The 6,688-nt window shown below is 53.6% G+C and overlaps 1 long non-coding RNA gene across 2 annotated transcripts in view; it reads left to right on the forward strand.

The window, feature by feature from the left end:
• Positions 1 to 3,663, forward strand: part of LOC108449484 — a 5,927-nt gene extending 2,264 nt beyond the window's left edge. For both annotated transcript variants that reach the window (XR_001865638.1, XR_001865639.1), the window contains exon 2: positions 1,286 to 3,663. This is a non-coding gene — a long non-coding RNA (uncharacterized LOC108449484). The remainder of the gene's footprint in view (positions 1 to 1,285) is intronic.
• Positions 3,664 to 6,688: the final 3,025 nt, after the last annotated feature.

The raw sequence follows: 6,688 nt of genomic DNA on the forward strand, positions 1-6,688 counted from the left end.
AAAATGAACCAAATCCTCAGGGTCCTGTGCTTTTGGTGCTGTTTGCTAAAGCTCGCTGCCAGTCTTGCTGCTTGAAACAGTTTTCTGCCACGCAGAAAATGGGGTCAGAAAATCGGTTTGGGGCACGTCAAGAGCCATTTTGGATGGAGACAAACCCCCCAGCTCAGCACAGCCGAGCACAGGTTGTGTCTGACCCATGTTTGTGTGTCAGGGAGAAAAGCCTGTGGGAGAAGAAGGCCACAGCTACAGTGTGTGCAACCTATATTTGATACATGATATATGAGTCTGTTCTCTGAGGTCTGTACATGTCAAATGTGGTGACACACATTCCTGTGCACACCCCAGCAGCTCTGAGCTGCCCACCTGAACCATTCCTCCGTCCCACCAGAGATGCTTCAGCCCCAGCCTTTCCTCCTTCCCTCCCAGACCTGCCCTGCTCAGGGCAAAACCAGTGCTCCCAGCAGGGCACTGCACTCAAGGCCATCACTGCAGGTTGTCCCACTGCCTGCTCCTGGCCTTTGGTGAAAACATTCAGCCCTGTCACAGTTTGCCATAGGCCAGGAGCACCCATCTGCAGGGCCCTGAGGTGACTGTCCCCCCACCATGGGGCACAGTGTCCCTCACAGCTCCCAGCACCCTGCAGAAACCACGGCGTTGTGAATTTGGACCCAGTCCTCGCAGGGATGTCTGTGTGACAGAGAATCCGTCCCAAAAAATTTACATGGGAAATGAAGTCTCCTTTTCTGTTTGGCTAAATGTCTGCCAGCCTGTTCTAATTTACCCAGCCAGGTTGATTTGCAACTTTCAATTTTCCATCGGTTGGCTGTGACCAGGACACTGGGAAAATTTAGCACTTGAGTTCACCCAGCTCCTGCATTTCAAAATATCCCAGCCCGAGACATGCAGGAGAAAACCCTTTCCGTTTTGGAACAACCAGGAGGGAAAAGTCTGAACACGAGAGGTTTTAAAAGCATCGAATTATTTCACATTGAAAACGCCAGAGCAGCCTGGGTCCCTGCGAGCCCCGGCATCCCCCCAGCCCTGGGGCTGGGCAGGAGGTGGCACCCCAGGAGATCCCATCCCTGGGTGACCCCGCACCCCGTCCTGCTGCAGGGATGCCCCAGGCTGGAGGAGGAATGCCAGAGGGTGGGAATGCTGATCCTGAGGCAAGGGCTGGGGGAGCCGGCAGCAGGCGAGACACATTCAGTCTGTACTTCACCAAAAGTTCATCAAAGCCAAAGGATTTTTTTTTTAATATACTTTTTTTTTTTTTTCTATGAAACAGTTGAGATGACTCAGCGGTTTCTGACGCAATCCCCGTTTCATCGGAAAATTCCTAACCAGCTCCTAGTGGCAACTGATTGCTCCCATAAATCACAGTGTTATCCCTGGCCGCGGCAGCGCAGCTTACGCAGCCCCGGCCCGGCCCCGTGAAATCAGCAGGAGCGATGCCATCGCCTCGATGAGAGCAGAACCATCCCCGAAAACAAGCTTCAGCAGAGAGCAGACCCGAAACACGAGTTCCACATCAGCCAAACCCCGCAGCTTCAACTCCTGCTCCCCCAAAATCCCCAGGGACAGCGCTGTCCCCAAAGCCCCGGGGCCGTGGGTGCCGCTGCCGGCAGGTACAGCATTAATCACGGCTGGCCAGGCTCAGACAACAGCGGGTTTTATCTCCCGGTTTTTGGCAGGAGCGTTCGAAATGATTTGCAGATGTTATTTACTGCTTTTGGGCTCGCAGTAAATTGAGACAAGATGCACCTGCATGGACAGCGAGAGGCTTTCCCACCCGGGACGGTCACTGAGGGCTCGTGTTGGACTTTCCCAGGGAAATTTAGGATTTGGATGAGAGTCCCTTATGCAGCTCTGCTCCCTGCATCCTGCACTTCAGTGGATTCGGTGGATTGCACTTCAACCCGGGTGCTGGGCATTCACCTCCAGCACTGCCCCAGGACACGGTGGGCTCTTACTCTGACAGCCACCCCGAGGGACACAGAGCAGCCCTGCCCCAGGCAGCTGCCAGGCTTTTCCATCCCAAACCGGTGCCGTGCAGAATTCAGAGTGCAAAAAAAAAACCAGCGACAGACACTCCAAAATAACCTTCTCCAGTCGGGGGAGCGTTGCCGGCGACTGGCTGCTGGTTTGGCCAGAGAAGTGCCTGTGGAGGAAAGGAGTTTCCTTGGCTGAAAGTTCAACAAAGCGCTGGGCTGGGCACTGGTGCTGCTGGTGGGAGCCAGGGATGCTCAGCTGAGCGGAGAAACTCGGGGTTCTGCAGGATCAGGACTGATGGAGGCCTGGGGGATCCCTTTGCTGGGGCAGTTTCACCGTGGCAGCGGGATCTCCCTCCTTGGCCCAGAGCAGAGAGTGACAGCAAGCTCTGATCCAGGCAGGACACGCTGACCTCCTCCCTGTGCTCCCCATGGCAGGACACTTTCTCATCCTGACCCAAGCATGAGCCCTTGGACCTGCTGGAGCTGCCACCCAGCACCCCTGAGCCCCTGGAATAAGCTCTCCATGAACTCCGTACCACAGGACCTACTCTTGGTGAGCCAGAGTCATGGATATGGAGTTCCAGCACCACTTCCCAGCCAAATAGGCCCTTTCCTGGCTCAGCCCTTGTGCTGGCACAGCAGATGGGATGGCTCTGCTGTAGCCAGGCCCCTCAAAACGCCTGCCCAGGTCCAGGAGCGTGAGCGTGGTCAGGAGTCTGTTGGCCCAGGACGCCCCAGCAGCTCCATCTTCCCTCAGAGATGAGACAACTGATTGGTTTTCTTCCTTTTTAAGCCCGACTGCCAAAGTGATGCATTTGTTTGACACCTCTGCACCGCTACACCAGTTATTTCCAGGCCAGACTGCGGTGGCATGGGCAGATTTAAGCCATCCATGGAGTGTGTGAGGTCCCTGCTCAACCAAAACTTTTCCAAGGGGATCAAAGCCCCCAAAACCCCCTGGCAGCCAAGAGCTGCAGCTGTGGCCCACCACTGGGTAACTAAAACAAGCAAGAGGAGACCAAAAGATTTAGGTCAGCTTCTAAAGAAAGGTTCTTTAGAGGCAGCAGCAGTGTTCCTCAGAGCTGGCCCCTTGCAGAGTGACCTGCGGCGCAGTGTTGGGCAAGGCAGCTCATCCCTGCGTGTCCCCACGCACTGGGGACGGGGCTGATTTATGTCGTGTTAGCGTGAGGGTTTCATCCGAGGAGATTTGCAAAATGTTGAGTCAAACTGAACCAGCCAAAGCCACCGAGCTGCTCTCGCCATCAGATTCCTGTGAAAAAGACCTCTGGGCAGTTTGAGAGCCACAAGCGACCGCAGGGACCCCAGGTACGGTCACGCTGTAGAGTTTCAAGGGCTTTTAAGAGCCTCTTTTTTCTGCTCAGACTTTAATTTTACCTGTTCCCCAAAGGTTACACATTCCTGCAAGAACCTGGAGGAGCTTCCAGGCCAGTCAGGCTCGGTTCGAATTTTTAGCTATGCAGAGATTGAAGAAAAAGAAGTACAAAGGCTTTTCTTTGAATGGAATGAGTCTGACATGGAGGTTGAGCTGTATTGTGCTGAGGGCCATCAGCTATGCAGCCCTGCCAACCACAGGCATTCAAAATCCGTGAGTCAGACTCCCCAAAAACCCTAAGACTGGTTTCATTCCCTTTTTGGATTCTGAGCCTTGAAGCATCACAACTTCAAGCGTTTCTCTGCAGAAAATGACATTTTTTGGACCAACAGGGTGAGAGCTGAGACCCTCAACGTCGTTACTGGGCTCCAGGAGTTATGACTGTAAAAAAAAAACCCATTAAACACCATGAAATGAGCAATAAACCCCTGCACTGCCTCCATGAATTTGGCAGTGGGGGGCCACGCTGGGACACCCCAAAGATAGGAGCGATGGAAAACTGGTGGCAAGAAATCAGAAGTCTTTATCATTAGTGGTGACATGCTTGTCACAGGCTGTGACAGGGCTGAGAGGAAAGGGAAGAGTGAAAAAACCCTAAGGAAAACAGCAGCAGGGATACCTGTGAGGAACAGGCATAATAGGTTTATTCAACAGGGAGACAGGAAGGGGGATTTTTTTTAAGGCTAAGTATTCGGCTAAAGCTGCCTCAGATGGGGCCAGGCCTTAGGGAGAATGGATATTTTAAGTGGCAATTTATTCCACTAATAAAATGAGAAGGATGCAGGTGCTTTGGCAGGGCTGGGCCTGGGTGATCAGAGCTGGGGCTGCAGCAGCGGCCGAGCGAGGGCTCCGGCACAGCCGGTGGCTCTGCCTTTATGGGGCTCCTTTCCCTGGTGCCAGGGCCCGTGTCTGGGTTCCAGCTGGCCAGGAAGTGTTCCCCACATCAGGATCTCAGCCCTGACCAGAGGCAGCAGTGGGTGGGGAGAGGTGTTTTTATCCAGGTGCTGCTGCCATCCCTTCTGCAGCCGGGCAGGGAAGGACTCGTGCCCATGGGCTGCTCCACTCCTGCACCAGGTGCTTCCACACCAGGAGGACTCTTGATCAAAAAAAGACAGGAAATCTTCGCAAACTGGATGGTGCCATGCTGGTCAGATCACTCAGGGCTCCTCAGGGCTCTGCCACATCAACCTGCTGAGACCAGGCCACCACCCAGCTTCTCACCATCTGAGTGCACAAGCTGAAGGGTTGTGGGGATGAAAAAATCAACTCTGAAGTGATGGCAGGGGTAAGAAACAGTGCAGCATCGCAGCCCTTCAAACTGCAACCACGGGTAGAACTGCAGCTTCACTCTTTGTTTTTGGGTCATTGTCACCAGTATTCCCAGCCTGGCAGTGACTGGTGACACGCAACAGAGCAGGTTTCAATTCCGACCCAGTCTACACCACAGGCAGAGGAAAGATCATCCCATACTTATCCCAAGGAGAAAATACTCTCAATACTCTCAGCTGGCACAGCCCCCTCATCCCCTGTTCCAACATACACCGCTTTCAAACCATCACCCTCATATTAAAAATAAAACAAAACTCTCTGTGTCTCTTTCCTTCACTGCAACGTCTGAGTTGAAAGGGTAGAAGTGCTTGCAGAAAGCCATGGTTAATGTTACCCTGGAAGGATCCAGGACAGCATACCAGAATCTGGGTTTGGCATCTGGGAGCCACTTTTCAGCCATATATATCACCGTTCCTGCGTGCACGCCGGTCCACACAAAATTAGCCCTGTGGAATGCAGATTTAAAATCCCCTTTCCAGCAGCACTTAAACGCAGGAGCTAAAATTTGCTCTTTCTCCATTTCCTACCTGTTTAGGAAAGAAGGAGCAAAGTGCTGGCCCTTTGTTTTTTGGGCTCCTTCCCGGGAAGGTTTGCCCAACCCACGTCTGCACCGCAGCGTTCGCAGCCTGAACAAAGACCTTTTAAGCAGCAGCAGCTCCTGCCAGGAGCTCACCACCTGCCTGCCCCTCTCCTCCCCGTTTATTTTGGGGGCTCCTTTTCAATAAGAGCTGACACACGTGTGCAACCCGCTGGGAGCTTTTCCCCCCCCATGCCTACAGCGCTGGCTGCAACCCAACCACCAGCCCAGGGTGTGCAGCTGGGAGAGAGAAAAAAAAAATAAGAAAGAATAAAACCCCAGCAACCTGTGGAATGTTTTCTTGCTCCTGAGAGCTCCAACACTTCCCTGCCTGGGGAGCGCCTGCCATGGCTGGCACTTGCTGCATCCAGCAGCCAACGGGGTTTCCTTTCCAGTGGGTGCCAGCTGGATTTTGGGCAAAGACTGGGGGTGAGGGGGATGTATTTAACAACTGCCCAATGGTATTTTTCACCTGATGCCATTTGCCTTGTGCACAGCCACCACCCTTGTACGTCCTTTTTGCACAACTGCTGTGTCCTCGCGAGTGGTGTGGGGGCTGCTTGGCACCCAGACGTGGAGGTTTGTCCTCAGCAGCAGGTTTTGAGCTGTGCTTTCACCTCTCTGACACGCCCATCTCACGGCCACAAAAGCAGGGCAGATGCTGTTTTCACAGCCAGGAATCCAGAGGGGTTTGTGCAACCTCTTAACCCCAAATCTGCCCAAAACCCCCCTGAGGACAAGCCCTGCTGTGCCCCACAGCACTTTGCTTGGTCCAAGCATATCATGCAGGAATAGCACAGAATAATGGATTCACCTGAGGATATGGCCCAGAAAAGGAGCAGGGTACTTTGGGGTGTGCTGGAGCTCTGCTTTCAGCTCAGGGCTGGACACCTGGGGAGCATCAGGGTATTTATGTGCTGGCTTGGAGGGATTCATTTTCACTGGAAATAGGGACAGCAGAGTTTTTCAATATTTATTGGTCAAGATTCAGTTTTGCAGAGTTTTGTGGTAAGTTTATAGCCTGCCCAGGCAGGAGGGCGGCTGGAGATGTGGTGTGGGCAGCATCCCGCGGAGGGATGCTGCCTGCAGCCAGCCAGGGAATGTGGACGGTTCCTGCAATATCAGCTAAAAACGGGAGCCCTACCCAGCTCATCTGAGCCGTGCCCCGGGGAAGGCTCTCGGCACAGAGTCAGTGCTTTAATGCCCTGTACCATTTCCCTGCACAGACACACACCCTGACTCCCCCTCCAGAGCCTTTTCCAACGTACTGGAGTGGTTTAAAGAGGATTTTTTTTTATCCGTGCGTGCCTGTCTTTCCTCCAGACCCCCTCCCGGGGGACAGGCGAGCCCGTCCTATCAGCCCCAGAAATGGTGGCTCCTATCACCACTCCCCCCCTC

This window comes from Corvus brachyrhynchos, unplaced genomic scaffold, assembly GCF_000691975.1.
Source record: "Corvus brachyrhynchos isolate BGI_N302 unplaced genomic scaffold, ASM69197v1 scaffold59, whole genome shotgun sequence".
Classification (NCBI taxonomy): domain Eukaryota; kingdom Metazoa; phylum Chordata; class Aves; order Passeriformes; family Corvidae; genus Corvus; species Corvus brachyrhynchos.